The following is an 18,258-nucleotide window of genomic DNA, read 5'->3' as shown; positions in this document are numbered from 1 at the left end:
GGATTTGCCCCCGAGATGGCCCCTCCATCAGCGCAGGGGATGCTGGGCTCCAGGGCCTAGGACCCGAGATGCCAGCTTCTGTCCACCCACATGCCAGGCATCTGTTACTGAACAGTACGAACAGGCAGCTCCGCTGCCCTCTAGGCCCCCTCAGTGCCCTCTCAGGAGACCCAGCCAAGCTGGCAGCCCGCCAGGCAGACCCTGATCCTTTCTTGGCCTGTATCCCTGTAGGGTGGGGGTTCACACGACGGGCCAGGCCAGTCGGGCCGGATGACTATCTCCCCAGTCCTGTGTGAGTGACTCTGCCCCAGTAGGTGGGCAAACAAGCCCAGATCTGTTAAGGAGTGAAGTGGCAGGGCTGGGACACAGCCAGGCTGACTCCAGAAGCCTGTCCACACACAGTGGCACTCCCTGCTCCCTGGCCGCCCAGCCTGGGCTGGTCCAGCCGCCTATCTCTGCCCAGAGCACTGGCCTGGCCTGCAGTCCCCTCCCCCGCCCCCTCCTTCCCCTCCCACCAGCCGGCTTCCCTTCTGAGCCGCCAATCTGCAACCACACAAAGCCCTGTTTGTTTGCTTTCTCGGCTGCTCCCCCTGGATCCGATGTCTTTCTCTGCTACCTGCCGGCCTGGCTTCCTCTCCAGAAAGCCTTCCCAGACTCCTGAAAGGAAGGAGGGGCCAGTCATCCTCCCTAGAATCCACCTTCTTGGTGCTGGGGGTACCCAGCCAGAGCAGTCTGATGGCTTTGTAGCCCCCTCACTACCTCTCAGAATTTTGGGGTGCCTCCTGGGCAAAGCAGGAGAGATGCCTGCAGCCAGAAACTGGGACGGGGGAGGGGAGCCAGAGCAGTCCTGCCAATCTCCCTTCTTTTGTGAGCAAGGCTTGTTTTGTCAATCAGGAAGGCTGCCCCTGACTTCCCTCCCAGCAACTCAAGGGGGCTGCCAGAAGATAAGGAGATGAATGGGGCCAGGACGGCAAATTCGAGGAGGCGGAGGGACACCCCAGGTTCAAGGCCATCACCCACCCTTGCTCTTTCTGAGGGTACCCAGGCTCACCAGGCTCTAGGATGAAGGGTTACAGGCTGCACTGGGAGCCTGGCTTGGGAGGTACCCTCTCAGTGCCCACGCTAGGCAAGCACCTGGGCAGATCTGTCTCCATGGCAGGCACTCTCTGCAGTGTCTTGGGACACCCTATCAGCCTGAGCTGAAACAGGGCTTTCACAGACACAGAAAAATAAACACCCGCATTCCACACCACCTTCTCTACCTGCAGAGTAGGGGCTGCCCTCTCTCCCCAATCAAATAATGAAACCCAACACTGATACCGCACAGAGATACCACAATCCCGCCTGGTTCCTTCTACCCAGGGTTCTTTCACTGCACCGTCACACTGGGTGGCCTAGGGCAGGTCCTAACCTCCCTGGGCCTCTCTCTTCCCCTTCCTGTCCCCTTCCATGCAGTTTAACCCTTAAAAGCAACTCCAGGACAAAGGTGTGGTTGTGCCCACTTGACAGATGAAAGCAGGCTCTGATTGAGAAAGCTACAGAGACTGAAACTGCTCTAGTCAGAATTCAAGCCCACTTCTGACTCCGAGCCCTAAAAAAAAAACCCCACCAGGTCACAGTATTATTTCACAGAGATTATCTGCTGAATGGATGAGTGACCACCAGGAGATGAATGAGGAACAGGCAGGGCCTGGCTTTGGAGCCCAACAGATTGTGGTTTCCAATCTCAGGTCTGCACTTGGTCGCTGGGTGACCTCACGCAGGTCACTTAACCTCTCTGAGCTTCAGTTCCTTGATCCATAGGAGTTGGTTAATAAGGCTTAGAGAGGACCACCCAGTGCTGAGCACAATAGCAGGTACTCATTAAATGATGGCTTTTCTCCATGATTCCTCTCAGCAGCCAAAGAGCCAGGCATCCACTTATTAGAGGAACCAGGTCTCTCCTACCTCCGCTTTCACCCACCTGTCCCCGCTGCTGGGCATCCCCCCCGTCACCATCTCTGGCCCTCTGCAATGCTAAGGCTGAGCTCCCCGGGCTCCTGTCCTGCCTGGGAGAGCAGGGCCTCTGTTTAAGCAGCCAGCACAGGGGGCCCGGGGTGGGGGTGGGGGTGGGGGGGGGGTCACTGTCATCCCAAGGGAACAAAGCCAGCACTGTCCACATCCTGCTGGACTCGAGAAAAGAGAGCCACTCAATTAAGTGTGATCTGGCCAAACGTCTGTTTTTTGTGCTATTTCGGGCCACAGTGGGGATTTTCTGTGCTCCTCTCAAAGGTGTCCTAAACCAGATTCCTTCCCATTTCCCTCATCCCTGTGTTTGAAATGAAAATATTGTTCTTCCTCTTCTTTTTTTTCCTAGTTCTCTTTCCCATCTATCAGACAGATGCAAATGAGGGAAGGGGCAGAGCTGGGACCTCTCCAGAGGGCAGCATTTCCCTCCCACCAACCCACCAGGCCTCCGCAGGGCACCCCCCCACCCCAGTGCCCTGGAGCACAGCATGCTGGGAGATGCAGTTGCCTCAAACCAAGCAAAGCAGAGAGGTCCCTGGTCTTGAGGCTGGGTCATTGTCTGCTGTTGCCCCAGACACACACCAGGCATCTGCCCCTTCTACCACACACCTCTGCCTTTCTGCTTCTGAGCCTTTTCTGGGACTGCACCCCTCCACCCCCACCTCTGCCTGGATGCCCTCCTCCAAGGCCTCCGCTGCAAGGGGCGCCTTCTTAGCTGCAGCAGGGTCACAGGTGAATGAACCTACATCCACACAGTCACGTCTTTGAGGTCTGCTCACCTACCAGACTGAGGGCTTCACAAGAGCAGGGGCACAGCCATGTCGTCATGTGGCTCCAGGACAAGGCTGCCCAAACCCCTCAGCACTGCTGACGTTTGGGGCCAGGTAACTTGTGGGGGTGTGTCCTGTGCATCCCAGGATGTTGAGCAATGTCCCGGGCCTCAACCTACTAGATGTCAGCACCCCCTCCCCCAGTGGAGACAACCAAAAACATCTACAGACAGGGCCCCAGGCCACCCGAGGGACGAAATCACTCCCAGTTGAGAACCACTGCTCTGAGGCCTGCATCCCAACCTCTGCCCGCCCCCAAATGAGCAAATACACAACTCTCCCTACCCCACCAACAGAACAGGTGATTTTTATTTTACCTCTTATCATGCATGCATGCGTGCAAAGTCACTTCAGTCATGACCGACTCTCTGCGATTCCACGGACTGTAGCCCACCAGCTCCTCTATCTATGGGATTCTCCAGACAGGAATACTGGAGTGGGTTGCCATGTCCTTCTCTAACCTCTTAGCATCATCACATGCAAATTTCATTTCCCATCATACAGAAGCTTCCAGAAGACAGGCCCACTTGACCTCAGCTGTGTATCAGTGCTGATCCACGGTTACCATTTTCTGCAGGAATAACTCTCAAAGCATCAAAGAGCACCTGAGTAAAAGCCAACTCTGTTCCCACTTCGGCACCCTGCCCTGGGCTCCTGTGTGATTGTGCTTCAGCAGCTAAATGTGTCAGGGCCTCTGAGTCTCTGCCTTATTGTAACAATTCTTTGTCCCATGCTAGTAACAGACTTACAACTTCACATCTCTAAGGAGCTGTGGCCCCCAAGAAGAAATCTTTCAAGTGTTTTGTTTTGTTAATATTTATTTATTTATTTGGCTGCGTTGGGTCTTGGCTGTGGCACGTGGGATCTCCTCTCTTCAAGACAGCGTACAGGATCTTCATTTGTGGCATGTGGGATCTAGCTCCCTGACCAGGGATCGAACCCAGGCCCCCTACATTGGAAGCTCAGAGCCCCAGCCACTGGACCACCAGGCAAGGCCCTCAGGTGGTTTTTAACTGACATATTCTGAGAAGTATTATCACTAATAGGCAACATTTATTAAGCATTTTGCTATGTGCCAACCGCAGCCAAGTGCTTTGCAGGCATCTTCTCGTTCAGTCCTCTTAGAAAAGAAACTATGAAATTGGTGGTGTCATTTCTGATACCTGATATATGAGGAAAGAGAGGCTCAGAGAGCTGGAGGAACCTGCCTAAGAACACCCAGAGGTGGTCTGGTGGCCTCCGTCGATTGAAGGTGTCAATCGGAGAATTCACTCAGCTTCAGTTCTCTTTTTAATTTACTTGCCTGTGTTGGGTCTGCAGCTCGTGGGGTCTCCCTTGTCACGTGGGATCTTTCATTGTGGCAGGCGGCTTAGTTACTCCAAAGCATATGGGAGTTCAGTTCCCCAACCAGGGATCCAACCCGAGTTCCCTGCATGGCAAGGTGGCTCTTCACCACTGGGCCACCAGGGAAGTCTCTCAGCTTCAATTCTTGATACTGAAGTTACTTTTTGAAGTCTGAAGCCCACCTGGTGCCAGGCAGGGTTACACCTTCCCAGGCGGACAGGCCTCACCCACTGGGCTCCTGAAGTAGACACCTGTCCCCAGGGCTCCTTGGAAGATTCGACCCCGGAGGCTGTGGCTTGCCGGGGTGGGGGCTTGCGGCCAGGAGTTCGGAGGGCCACCACCTGCTTCCTGGGTGTCAGGCCTCACAGAAAAGCCCTGGCTGCACTGCCCTCCCTCAGCAGGGAGCAGGTGCCGAGATTCTTCAGGGCAAGAATAAAAATGAACCATCTTCTAGCACCTTCTATGTATTTCTATGCATTAAAACAGGCTCTGTCTGAAGAATTTTACCTGCATCAACTCACTAATTCTCCCAACAAACCCATGAGGCGAGTGCTGACATACCCCCAACCCCCCGCCCCATGTCACCGATGAGCAAAGAAACAGTAAGCAGCAGGGCCATGATGTGAACCCGAGACACTGAACTCCAAAAGGCAGGTGCTTATCCGCACTGCCGTATTACAAGTGTCTTGTGTTGACAGCTGTGTTCCCCGCACTCTGGTCTGAGCGAGGTACTATGTGATTTAGGAACAAATGCACGAAGAAATGAATGAGTCTGTGGTTATGCTGCCACCCGAGTCCACCCCACAGCACCAGGGCCAAGCCCCTTTGCAAGCAGAAATTCTGGCCGGAAAACTAATTCTCACCTGCCCCACCAGGTGACCAAGACCCATGCGATCCATCCACCTCTACCTGGCTGGGGAAGAAACAGGCACCAAACTCTCAGTTTCGGCCCACGTCAAGGCAGGACTGGAGCGGTCACAGCCACCTCTTCCCATAAAGTCCTTCAGCGGGAGGAATAACGACTTGAGTCTCCACACAGTAGGCTCCAGGGGCCGGGGACTGCGCCCATGTGAAGGTGGGGAGATGGAGCCCCCGGCAGGACAGCCACACCTGGACTTGACCCTGGGCTTTCCAGACGACAGAACACGCTGCATGCAGAGTTCGGACAGGAGGGGAAATGTGCTGGGGGCGGGGGTGACTTTCCTGCAGCAGCAGCTGGAACTCAAACCCTGTCCTGACTCCAAACCCAGGGCTGTGCCACTGCTCAGCCGTGATGCCCCGACTGGACCAGACCAGACCGAGGCATGGTCTCCAGGGAGGGGACCAAGTATGACAGAGTCTGTACACCTCACGTGGGACCCCTGTCTGGGGCCCATTCTGGCCCAGAGCGGCCCAAGCCCCCCCACTGACCCCCTCCGCCTCCCCCCACCCCTGCCTTGCCCTGCCCCACTGCATCTGCTCCGCTCCCCCCCCGGCTCCCTGGACCCCCTTCCTGAGCCCAGTCACCACACAGTAATTGTATGACCGCTGTCCACCGGCCTGGAGCCTCTCAGCTCTGAGCCCTGCAAGCCCAGGGCCAAGAGGGGGGGACTTGGCGGGGAGGGGGTGTCTGCTGGGTGAGTGATGGTCGGCTGGTCCCATGGGAGCCCTGGTGCTCCTGGCCCATCCTCCTGTCCCTCTTGACCAAGTGCCCTTTCCCACGTTGCTCTTTCCTCCCACCGCTACCCCCCCCCCACCCCACACACTCTTCACACGGATTCGAGAACCAGCCGAGCAAAAGCTTTCCGCTGGCAGCCTAGCCGTCTGCGCCTCCGGCCGCTGGCACCCACCCTGGTGTCACATTCCAGTCTTGGATCCCAGTGACCCACCCAGGCACAGGGCACGCTCTGCCTCAGTCCCCAGGGAAACAGGATGAGCCAGTTCTTCCCACCCGCCCCATCCCCCCTCCCAGGGAGCAGTGGGGCCCCTCACTTGTCTCCTCTATGGTCTGACAAACAGAATCCTTTGACCAGCACCCTGAGAGTCCCCAAGATCCCAATAGGACCCCCAAAACAACACTGTGCCCCCCCCAGCTCACCTTCTCGCCCACCCCTTCCTGCTGGGAAGGCTTCTGAGTGCTCTGTGCTCCCCTGCTTTGCCCGTGGAGCTGCAGAGAGGAGGCGGCCAAGCCCTGGGCCTTGATGCCCCAGCCTCCTGGGGAGGACAGACACCGACAGAATTACCGCTAATTCCGTGATGAACGCTATGCTTCAGCTGTAGACAAAGGGGAATGACTCAGTTCTGCCGCGGAGGTCAGAGCAGGAGACAGGACGTCTGCTTTGGTCCCAGGAGGCAGGGAGAAAGGTGCAGGGAAGCCCAGGTGGAAGGAACAGCTGGGGCCAACGCAGCACAGAGGCAGCAATGCCAGGGCTGTCTCCGGGGGGGCGGGGGTCTGCTGCAGCAGAAGGGGAAGGGGCAGAGCTGGCGAAGGACAGGAGAGGCCCCCACCTGGGAAGGGCTCCTGAGCAGACCTTTATTCGGAGGCAACAGGAACCCCAGGGCGACACTGCCATGATGGAGAAAGGTCACCCTGTAGTGGGGCCCACACGGGAGGGGGCAGGATGGAGGCAGGGAGGCCCATGAAGAGGTTGGGCAAAAGCTAGCCTCTCCCGTCACGGCCTTTATGAACCAAGTCCTCCCTCTTGGCCACAGGCTCCATCTGCTGCAGCCACCAAAGAACCACTGGTGTGCTCCCACCGCCAGGATCACCCCCCTCCCCACCTACCTGAGCTCCAAGTCCCCTCAGCCATGCAGCTTCACCTCCACAAAGCCCTCCACCTCTGGCCAAGTGAAGACACTCTCACCTCTGGACTTCATGCTCAGGCTACCCATCCCCCATCCTGAAACTGACTCATGTGGTCCCCATCTGCCCCTCCTCATAGGAACAAGTCCCGCCAAAGATGCTCCTTCCCTCACTGTCCCCAGCACACCTGCCAGCTCTTCCATGGGAGGCCCTGCTCCCCCCCAAGACCTGGCAGGAGCTCCCACTTGTCCCTTTGGGTACCATGTGGGTCCCACCCCTGGGCTGTGACCTTGCAGGCAGGTGTATTAAGCACTGCTGCTGCTGCTAAGTCGCTTCAGTCGTGTCCGACTCTGTGCGACCCCATAGATGGCAGCCCACCAGGCTCCCCTGTCCCTGGGCTTCTTCAGGCAAGAACACTGGAGTGGGTTGCCATTTCCTTCTCCAATGCATGAAAGTGAAAAGTGAAAGGGAAGTCGCTCAGTCGTGTACGACTCTTAGCAACCCCATGGACTGCAGCCCACCAGGCTCCTCCATCCATGGGATTTTCCAGGCAAGAGTACTGGAGTGGGGTGCCATTGCCTTGTCCAGTATTAAGCACAGGACTTCAAAATAGTGGGCCCTGGGAAATACCTGGTGGGCCCGCGAGCCCAGGTGCCTCTCCCACGGGAACACTGCCAACCTGCAGGGCTCCACCTGGTCCTGCCTGCTGAACCACATGTTGGGGGGGGGGGGCGGGGAGAGACATCCACGCACAGCCACATGTGACTATTAAAGCATGAGGTACAAACACAGATGGCCATGGAAAGGCAGTAGTGACAATAACTGTGTCAAGGCCAGCTGGCGTTTATTGGGAGAGACACTGTTCTCAGATTCATGGGTTGCGTGGACTCATTAAAGCTTCACCACAATCCAGTGAGGCTGGAACTGTTATTAGCTTCTTTGTACAGATGGGGACACTGAGGTACAGAGATAAATAACCCATTCAATATGTGGTAAAGCCAGGAATCACCCAACACCTTCCCCTGGAGCTCCCCCCGCCATGACCCCCGCATGACCCCAGGAAGGGAAAGGGGAGCTGAGAAGAGCACAAGGCGAGGCGTGGTCCAGATCGGGTTAAGAGGAAGCTCTGTGTTTGTGTGTGTCAGACGTGTATGCACAAGTGAACAGCAAACCACATTCAAAGTGCTAACTGGGGTTACTGGGGGCACTTCTACCCTATATACCTCTGGGTTATTTGCATTTTTCACAATGAGAACAAATCCATGTGTCACCTGAGTAATTCAAAAAGAGAGACACTGTCAGGGCCTCAATTCATGTTTGTTGAATGACTAGAAAGCAGACTCATTTTCTAGGCCTGTTTTTTCAAACTCTGGGTATGACCCATTAGCGGATCGTGACATCAATTCAGGGGTCACAGAATGCAATTAAAAAAAAAAAATCAAATAGACTAGAACAGAAAATATCAGACCAGGGCACAAAACAGAGGAAAGAGCTATTTCACTCAACTTTCGTTTCAGTTACACACAGTGGGCATGAATGAAGCTGGGACCTGAAATGTGTTTCTTACTGCAGGTCACAGGTGAGGTCCTGAAACCCGCAGTCCAGACCCAAGAGCCTGAGGAATCAGCCCAGGCCCTGCTGCACAGGCCTCCCGGTCCAAAGTGGCAGAATGGGTGACCTCCCTGTGTTTAGGAAGCTGCCGGGGTGCCTGGCTGTTGGAAAGGTCACACTCAGCCCGCTCTGGATCACCCGCAGACACACAATCCTGGAACCAAGGCTTCTGAGTGTGAGGGGCTCCCCCAAACCACAATGTCTGTGTCCACTCCCTCTGGGTCACCCAAAAGGCCACTGCTCCTAAAGACTCGCTCCTGGATGCTCCTGTTGGGGGGCGGGGTGGGAAACTAAAAGATTCCTTGCCAGTTTCCAGATGCGAGGCCACGTCCCAGGGAAGCCTCTGGAAACGCAGCCGTGTGGTCAGTCGGGAGGGGCCTCCACTGAGTCTGCAGCGAGGGCCGCTCCCACCCAGGGTGGGCCTGACCCCAGGCAGAGTCGGTCTGCATGGAGGATCTGGTGCGGGCAGAGAAGCAGAGCCCCCAGCCCGAGGCTCCCAGGGCGCTGGCGCCTCCACATCAGAGCTCGCCTAACTCACCCCGCCTCCCTTCCCAGGGCAGCAGACAACTAAAAAAAGATAAAATAAAAAGAAGTAATTCCCCTGCTTTGACGTCAGCTCGAGGTCTTAACAGCCCAGCAGCGGCATGAAACTGGATTGCAACCAGATGTAATGCCCTTGAATCCTCCACACGCCACTGCGTTGGAAGACAAATGGCAGGGGGTTGAGCGGGTGGAGGGAACCGTGCGGGTCCCGCGTGGGTCCCGGATCAGAGCCTGCGGAAACCCTGGGAAGCCCAGGCCCGGGTCGCCATTCAGGCGTGCTGCCTCCCCTCCCCCAGCCCCCCAGAAGCGCATTGTTACTCCGGATGGCGTCTTCATTCAGGGCCAGAGCCCCAGCGCCGCCCCTGTCGGGGGCTCCCCGGATCAGGCACGACTCGGGCCGCGCTCCGGCTCCGGGTGTGGATTTGAGGACGACCCAGAGCCCAGGAGGGGAAATCGCTCGCTGGGAAAACGGGCGCCCCAGGAAGCTAGGGCCGCCACGGCCTCGGGCCTGCGTGGTGTTTCGCTTCCCCTCCGCCCCTCCTGGGCGGCCCCCGGCAACCAAAGCTCCAAAGTCACCCCCGCGTCCTGCCACCCCCTCGCCCCCGCCGCACTTGGCGACGCCGCCTTGCGCCCGGCCCTCGCGTCCTCCTCTGGGTCTCCTGTCTCCCAGGCGCCGGCCCAACGACCTGGCCGGTGGTGCGCCGCCGTCCGTCCAGGGACTCGCGTGGCCGGAGCCCCCACCGTGACGTCACCCCGAAAGGCCCCTGCGCCCCAGGCCTGGCCGAGACGGAGCTCCCCGGCCTCCCGGGCCGCTTCCTGCCCGGTCGCGCGGCCTGCGCACAGGCCCGGGCGCCCCTGCCCGCGTCGGAGCACGGATCGGGGCTCCGCCGAGGGCCTCACACGCCGCCCCTCCCCATCACGGCCCTCGCTGCCCCGGCTCCCACGCCAGGGCCCCGATAGGCCCAGAGGCCCCCAGAGAAGTCGGCTCCCCGCCCCCCACCCGGACGCCCTCACAAAGCTCGCCTCCGGTCCCGACGCGCCGCGAAAGCCCCGGTCCCTACCCCCCGCTCGGGGTACCCCCGGGGACAAGCACGCGCACAGTCCTCGCGCCCCCGCCTCGCACCAGCCCCGGCCCTCGTCCCACGGCGCGGGGCGCCGGGCGCCCCCACCCCGCCGCAGCTCCTCCGACTGCCATCCGGTGACCTCGCGCCCCCCGCACACAAAGCGACTTCCCCGCGGCCCCCGCGCCCCCGCCCCGGCCCTCGGTGCTCACCTCGGCGCGCGCTCACTCGGGGGCCCGGGGTCTGGCGCTGCGACTTCGCGGCCCGGAGGTCCGGGAGGCCATAGGGGTCGGGGCGCGGCGGCCCGGCCGGCCCGCGGCCAGGCAGGAAGGAGGGTGGGCCGCGGCGCCCCCTCCTCGCGCCGGCGCTCGGGCGGCGGACTGGGCGGCCTGCTCGGCGCGCTCTCGCCCGGCCGCGCCTCGCTCCGCGCCTCGCTCCGCGCCTCGCCTTCCGAGCGCAGCCTCGGGCGGGGGCGGCGCCCGGGGCGCAGGGACCAGGCCCTGGCCGCGCACCTCCGGGCCTGCTGGCGTCGCAGGGCCGCGGGGAAATGCGGTCCCCTCCGCGCAGGAAGAGCGGGCGGCGGGCGCTGCGCGGGGGGAGAAGGCGGCGAGAGCGCGAGGAGAAAAGTTCCCGGCCGCCTGGCCGCGCTCGCTCGCCGCCCGGGCGCCAGGTGGGCCGTGCGCCCCGACAGCGCCCCCTGGCGGCCCGCGCCCGCTGAGGGCCTGGGGCGGGGGTTTGGACGGGGGGACCCCAGGGGCCCACAAGGACGCGGGGGCCGGGGCCGGAACCTCGGACGGAGGACGTGGACTGGCACCGGCGCTCGAGTGCTCCGAGCTCCAGCCGAGTCCCGGGGCCAGGCCCCCGCCTTCACCCACCACGTCTCTCCCTGTGACCTCGTCTTCCCCGTCTGGGAAACGTTCCGACCTCTAAGCTAGGACGCCGCCGCGCAGAGCTCTCTTCACTCACTGGCACCTCGGTGGGTTCAGAGTGAGCAGAGACAAGTGGTCCCTGCCGTCCTGGGGCTGGCGGCCTGGTGGGCAGAGACAGAGCACATGTGAGAAAGACCATTCCCGGGAGCAGTGAGGGCTACTCGGTGAAGTGAGAGGCAGGGGTTGCTTAGCTGGCTGTGAGCGGAAGGAGCCCGCCATGTGGAGCCTCAGGAGCAAGTGCAAAGGCCCTGAGACAGGTGGGACGGGGTTGGGGGGGGAGGCGGACAGGCGGTGGGCAGCAGAAGTCAGAGCCTTGGGGAGGACCAGGGTCTTCAGGGCTACCTGAGCCTAGTGGGGAATTCGGATACAATCCTGGTGCCATTGGCAGAGCCAGGGCAGAGGGATGTTGAATGAATGGGTGAGTGAACCTATTGTGACCCTACAGACCCCCTGGCAGTCCCCACCCCAGGCCTCCACTCACCCAGGTCAGGCAGAAGGTCTCCAGCCCCCATCCAGCCTCTGGGGTCTGTTAGTCCTGTGGGTGAAGGAGGGTCATCAAGGCCTCAGGTTCCCAGGGGACTCAGCCTCCTCACCTGTAGGTAAGAGCACATGGTGGGGAGGGTGCCCTTATGCTGTGGACTGTTCCCCTGTCTGCATGTCCTGTCATCTGATCCTGGCAGCCCCCTGGGGGGCAGACCCATCCCTTTTGTTTACAGGAAGCTGAGGCACACAGCAGTGAGGTCTTCTGTCCAGGGTCTCAAGCTAAGTTCCAGGCAAGACCTGCACCAGAGCCCTTCCCACCAGCTCAGCCACCCACTGCCCAGGGCGAGGGTAGGAGCCGGACAGAATCAGGATCAGACGATGGACACTGCAGTTTTCAGCACAGATTCTGGGGGAGACAGACCCAATTTCTAAGTCTGGTTGCTCTGCGCCCAGCTGGGAGGGTTTGGAAAAAAACAAACTTGCTGAGTGAGTTTCCTCATCTGTAAAATGGAGGCAATAGTAGTACCTACTTCCTGGGGTTTCTGAGGGCTAAAGGAGGTAGGTGTGTGGAGCATCAAGCCTGGAGCCTGGAGGCTGTGAATTCTGTTAGAAGTGCTTTCTGTCACAAGCTGGGGGTGGGGGGGGAGGTGTGGGGATGGGGCTTCTGTACATCCAGGGGCTCCTAGCCCCTGCCCTCCCTGCCCTCACCTGCCCAGGGAGAACCCAGGGAAGGCCTGGCAGTAGGGACCTTGGAGGAAGGTGAGAAGAGGGGTGTCCCGGGGGAGGAGAGGATGGGGCAGTCCGGGCACTAACTGCTGCCATTCTGAGAGCAACCGTCGTGCTCCAGGTGCCTTCTGTGGCTGTTTCCTTGGGCTGCTGTGACAAATGACCACACATGTAGTGGCTTAAGACAACCCTGGTTTATTCTTTACAGCTCTGGAGGGCAGATGTCCAGAATCAGCATCAGCGGGCTGAAAGCAAGGTGTCAGAAGGGATGCACCCTGGAGGTTCCAGGTGGAACATCCCTTGCCTCTTCTTTTTTGTTTAAATTAATTAATGTATTTTAATTGGAGGCTAATTACTTGACAATATTGTAGTGGTTTTTGCCATACATTGACATGAATCAGCCATGGGTGTACATGTGTTCCCCACCCTGAACCCCCCCTCCCACCTCCCTCCCCATCTCGTCACTCAGGGTCATCCCAGTGCACAAGCCCTGAGTACCCTGTCTCATGCATCGAACCTGGACTGGCGATATATTTCACATATGATAATATGCATGTTTCAGTGCTATTCTCCCTTGCCTGTTCTGGCTTCTGGAGGCCACCTGCTTGTCCTGCCCCCTCGGTGCCTGCCCTCCAGGAGCCAGAACACACAGGAAGTCATTGCTCCTGTTGCCACGTCTCCTACTTCCTCTCCTGACCTTCTTGTCTCTTCTTACTCGAACTTGTGATTCCAGTGGGCCGTCTGGAAAATCCAGGAGACTCTTCCATCCTGGATTTAACGCATCCTTAATTTAATCACATCTACAAGGACCCTCCAGGGCTTCCCTGGTGGCTCAGTGGGTAAAGAATCTGCCTGCAATGCAGGAGACACAGAAAATGCAGGTTCAATCCCTGGGTCAGGAAGATCCCCTGGAGGAGGGCATGGCCAGCCACTCCAGTATTCTTGCCTGGAGAATCCCACAGACAGAGGAGCCTGGCAGCCTATAGTCCCTGGGGTCCCAAAGAGTCAGACACGAGTGAAGTGGCTTAGCATACACGCATAAGGACCCTCCACCCCAACACCCTTTTTGCCACATAAGTTCCAGGTATTGGGACCCAGATATCTTTGTGAGCCAGTGGTCAGCCTCACACTCCATGCATCCTCTCAATGCTTCCTCATGACAACTCATTTTACAGGTCAAAGAATTGCTCAGAGAGGTAAATCCCTCATCCAAGGTCAATAGCAGGTGAGTTTGTTCACCTCTCCCATGGATGTTAATTGAGTGCCCACTGTGGGTCAGACACTAGGTTAGGTTCTGGGTTGCCATGTAAAAGCCACCTGTGAAACATGCGCTCTGGAGCCCAGTTACGAAGTGTCATGAGCTGAGGAATTCAGCGAAGGCTTAATTGAGGAATTCAGGGAAGGCTTCCTGGAGGACATGACCGGCCAGCTGAGATCTGGAGAGTGTTCTTAGGTCTCTTCAGAAGGCTGGGTAGCCTAATTTAGAGAGGGGAGGCTTCTGAGCAGGGGAGGGCTCAGACTGCTGTGGGCACCATTAGGGGTCAGTCAGCAGAGCCAGCCCCTGGGGAGATTTCTGCTGAGAAGCTGCTCATCATCCTTCATGGGATGCAGGTGGGAGGTACGACAGGTGTGGACCCAACACAGACACACAGTAAAGACAGTGTTAGTACTAAGGTATTGAACTTGCAGCTCCAAGGTGGGATCCAGGCTGCCAGCTTGTTTTAATTGGAAGGTAGAGCAGTGTCTAAAGATTTGGAATTGAAATAACTTTAATGAGTCTAACCACCACCCACACCCACATTTAAATCACGAACTGCCCCCCAAGGCACTGGATTTGAGAAACAGTCCCCTCTCCCCAGGGGTCTTAAGACTCAGTTCTGCAGTTCTGCTTTGGCCTCCAATTTCCCCTAGGTTTTCTCTTTGATCAGAAGCAGTGACTCGTCTCGGTGGGGAGAGAGGTCCCCAAGGGCTGGGAGACAGGGAAGGGGGATCCACCTCCAGAGGCCCAGACCCCGAGGGGCTGTCCTGTCAGTGGCCTACCTCCACTTCCATCTCTGCCAGTCGGGTCATCCGTGGTTCAGGAGACCGAGCACAGGGAGGGGCAGCACCTGGCACGGGGCATGCAGAGCCGAGCGCCTGCAGGTGTGTCCAAGGGCCCCACCTGAGCTCAGTGCACAGCTAGCCACCTCCCCGGGGAGGACACGCTCCAGGGCTGCGGCGTGCCTACACTGGCATCGTCTCCACCTGTGCGGGGCGTGCCGCGGGCCGCCCTCGGTGAGGACGGAGCCAGCGTCTACGTGCCAGGGCCTGCGCACTGGGGTCTGCGAGGTCGAGGCTCACCTCCGTTTTGTAGAGGAGAAAACAGAGGCCTGGAGAGAGCAGGAAACCCTCAGTCACAGAGGAGCAAGGTGGAAGGCAGACGGGACTGGCCCAGCGCTGCCCTGCACCCACAACACAGCGTCCCTGAGCCCCTCATTTCTCCAAGGGGCGTGGCCTTGGGCAACTTCGCTCTGGAGCTCCTCCCCACCAGGTGAGTCAGGCCCATGAGGCTCCACCACCCCCATGAGGAAGGCGGGAGGGAGTGAGGCACCCCTCTGTCTGGGGGCTTTGATGGCGAGCAGGGCAGGAGAGACCCTCGGGCCTCCCACCTCCAGCAGAGAGGTGAGGAGGAGGTGACAGCCCTGCTCGTCTCTGCAGGGCCGGGAGGCTCTGCCAGTGCCCAGGACTCCCTGGGCCCCATCACCCGCCCAGTCACTCCCCTACTTAACGCACAGGCACGGAGCCACGCCCATTCCAGACTCCTCTCTGGGAATGACCCAATGTGGGCCCCACCCTCACGGTACCCAGAATCTGGACTCCTGCTGGGGGCCTCATGAGCCCAAGGTAAAAACGACTTTGACTCCCCTGCCACTGGGAATGAGCATTTCTTAGTAACAGAAGGAAACTGTTTCGATGGGATTTTATTTTGAAAAAAATGAAGTTGAAGCTATGAAAATACCTACATTTTATCTTCCAGCAAACAAAATTTAGGTTAATTTGCTAATTCTTAGATTAATGTACCAATTCTCAGAATGCAGAAAAGTTCACTGGAGGAGGAATGGTTTTCCCACAGAAATGCCCAGGGGTCTTTCCTTGGCCCTTCGAGCACTAACTACCCAAAGCACCCAGTGCACCCCGCGGCTCTGAGTTCTGTGACATTCAACTCACTCTCTGGGGTACTGTGTTGTCCTTCATGCTGGGTGTTCTCATTCTTCAGAAGTTGCTGGTGGAGCCAGAAAGAGCCTCAGCTTGTCAGCGACTGTCTGCGGGATTCCTGAGTTCTCCAGCATCATCTCCCAGCAAGTTCAGAACATTCTACAGCTTCAGCAAGATGTGAAGACTTCCTTTGTCATCAACTTGTATATGTAACTCGGACAGAAAAGATCCTGAGGGCAGAGGCGAGGAGACCTGCTGAGCAGGGCGGATGTTTGAGTGGAACTGAGTTTATAAGTGGCCAGGACAGCAGCAGCAAATGTGGTCGTGTTTTCACAGCTTTTACATCCAATGTGTATAATACTCAGCTGCTGGAGCCCGCTGTCAGAATGAGTTGCATCACCCCAGGACTGATCGCATCTAAGGAACGTCAGGGAAGATAAAGTTCCACCTTGGCTCAGCCACTGTGGATCTCTGTGACAGAACCTTGGTCTTAACTCACACACCTTGTCTCTTGGTGGTAATAACACCTTGATTTCCTGGGAGGAGCATTCCTTCCCACTTTATGCCCACGTGGTTCAGCCGGGGCTGATACTGCCTCTGGGATGCACTGATGCTCCTGTGATGCAGGTTTAACCAATCAGAGTGCTCTGTTTCCCTGGCCACAGTAGCTGGCTCAAGGATGGCCACATGACCCAAGCCTGCTGGCAGTTTTGCAGGGAACATCAAGCCTTGCTAGAACCTCCAGGGGATGTGAAGCTGGATGGCTGCGGGCCTGAGGATAAAGCCAACATGTAGGAGAGCAGTGTGGAAACACATACAGAGACACCAGCTGGGCACCTGGATCCAACTATGCCTGAAACTTGTGATACACCTGAAGCCAATATAGTTTACCTGTCTGCATAAACAGCCTAAGTTTCTCTTCTGTCACTTGTCTCTGAGAGCACTGAGGCTGCTTTGCCTGGAGAAAGAAAAATTGGGGTGAGGAAGGTAGGGGCCTGATGTCTTCAAAGACCTGAAGGGCTTCCCTGGCTGGCTGTACGCATATGCACACTGATTTCCAGTGGGAGGAAGGACTCTTCATGAGACAGGACCTTCCCACAGTGAGAACTGTTCAAAGAGGGCTGTGCACTGGCTCAGGAGGGAGGGAGCCCCCCTCCTCAGGGCTGTGCAGACAAGGAACATGTGGTGAAAGGGGCTTAGGTTGGCTGCAAGGACCATGGTCCTGTCATCGGATGAGTATGGCCTGGGACCTCAGACCCGCTTTAGTGGACAGCTGGGGAGCATCAGTGACTCCCGTGCTAAACTGTAAAAATGTTTAGGATCGTCAAGAAGGTCCAAGAAGTGTTCAGTGATCACCGCAGCATCCACCATTGTCAGCTCGAGAAATAAAACCTCACCAATGCAGCTGAGCTCCTGGTCACGGAGCCGCCTCCGGCTGGAAACTCTCACTGCATGTGCACTGTCCTAAGGGTGATGGAGCCCACAGGTCTTTCCTAAACAGTGAGAATTGTCCTACTTTCAGGCTCTGCAGATTTTTCGTTTATTAACAGTGGTGAAAATAAAAGTGCTTGTTGTTATTGTTCAGTCGCTAAATCTTATCCAATTCTTTGCAATCCCATGACTGCCACACACCAGGCTTCCCTGTCCTTCACCATCTCCCAGTTTGCTCAGATTCACATCCACTGAATCACTGATGCAATCTGACCATCTCGTCCTCTGCTGCCCTGTTCTCCATTTCCCTTCAGTCTTTCCCCAGCATCAGGGTTTTTGTGCTTAGCTGCTAATAGAACATGTATTTTTCCTTTCTTCCTTCCTTCTTCCACCTTCTCTCCCTCCCTTCTTTTTTTAAGGATGGTTTTATTTATTTATTTAATATTGGCTGCACTGTGTCTTCATTGAGGCATGCAGGCTTCTCTAGTTGTGGTGTGTGGGCGTCTCTCATTGCAGAGCCTGGGCTCTAGAGTGCACAGGCTCAGAAGCTGCAGTGCTCAGGCCTAGTTGCCCTGTGGCATGTGGGATCTTCGTTCCCCAACCAGGGATCGAACCCATTTCTCTGCGCTGAAAGGCAGACTCTTAACCACTGGACCACCAAGGAGTCCTTCCTTTCTTCCTCCCTCTCTCCCTTCCTCCTTTCTTTCTGGTAATAAAAAACTATTACAAAAGCAGTCCTCAAACCCTTTTTTTTATCTAGTTTGCATAAAAGCTATTCCACCCCCCAGGCCCTGGCCCCCTTGCACCCCTGCTCCGTGTCTGGGCTCCATCTCGCCTCCCCACCCCTCTGCACGGTGTGGACAATCAGTGTAAGGGCTGTGAGGACTGAGACTGAGATGAGATCCCCCCCACCCCTTGGCACGTCCCCGGGCGTGTGCGTGGTGTGAGCTCGGCTCTGGCATTAGAGGTAATGACGGTCATCTGGGCAAGTTGCCCCAAGCTCCCCCGAGCCCTCCCTGCTCACCCGCCTCATCCAGGTGGTCGTGAAATCCTGTCAGTTCCACCCTCTGCTCATCCCGGGCTCACAGCCTCTGTAACTTCTGTCCTGTTTCAACACCCTGTCCACCCTCCTTGCAGTGGCCTTGTTCCTTCCGCTGTGTCCGTCTCTGGCTTGCAAGGCCCCCCGCACCCCAGGGCTGACCTGTTCACATCCTACCCTGCTCGTCCCTCCTGGATGCCTTACAGGTCCCTCCATGGCCTTGTCTCCCTATTTTCCGAGCGTTCCCCCTGCTGTTACCTCTGCCAGAGACGCCCTT

At 57.7% G+C, this 18,258-nt stretch overlaps 2 long non-coding RNA genes across 2 annotated transcripts; one reads left to right on the top strand and one right to left on the bottom strand.

Annotated features, from left to right (window-relative positions):
• Positions 1–3,870: 3,870 nt before the first annotated feature.
• LOC147351913 (uncharacterized) lies at positions 3,871–6,434 on the bottom strand. The gene is made up of 2 exons (XR_015147795.1): positions 6,259–6,434; positions 3,871–5,329 (listed from the first exon to the last, which is right to left on the bottom strand). It is a non-coding gene; the product is annotated as an uncharacterized LOC147351913 (long non-coding RNA).
• An 8,244-nt stretch (positions 6,435–14,678) lies between these two features.
• On the top strand, positions 14,679–17,104 carry LOC147351912 (uncharacterized). Its single transcript, XR_015147792.1, has 2 exons — positions 14,679–14,846; positions 15,573–17,104. It is a non-coding gene; the product is annotated as an uncharacterized LOC147351912 (long non-coding RNA).
• Positions 17,105–18,258: the final 1,154 nt, after the last annotated feature.

The sequence above is a fragment of the Bos grunniens genome, chromosome 19, assembly GCF_055505025.1.
Source record: "Bos grunniens cultivar Pamir isolate PY7600 chromosome 19, Bosgru_T2T1.0, whole genome shotgun sequence".
Classification (NCBI taxonomy): Eukaryota; Metazoa; Chordata; class Mammalia; order Artiodactyla; family Bovidae; genus Bos; species Bos grunniens.
The sequence above is the reverse complement of the archived record's forward strand: the minus strand, read 5'-3'. Positions and strand labels throughout refer to the sequence as shown.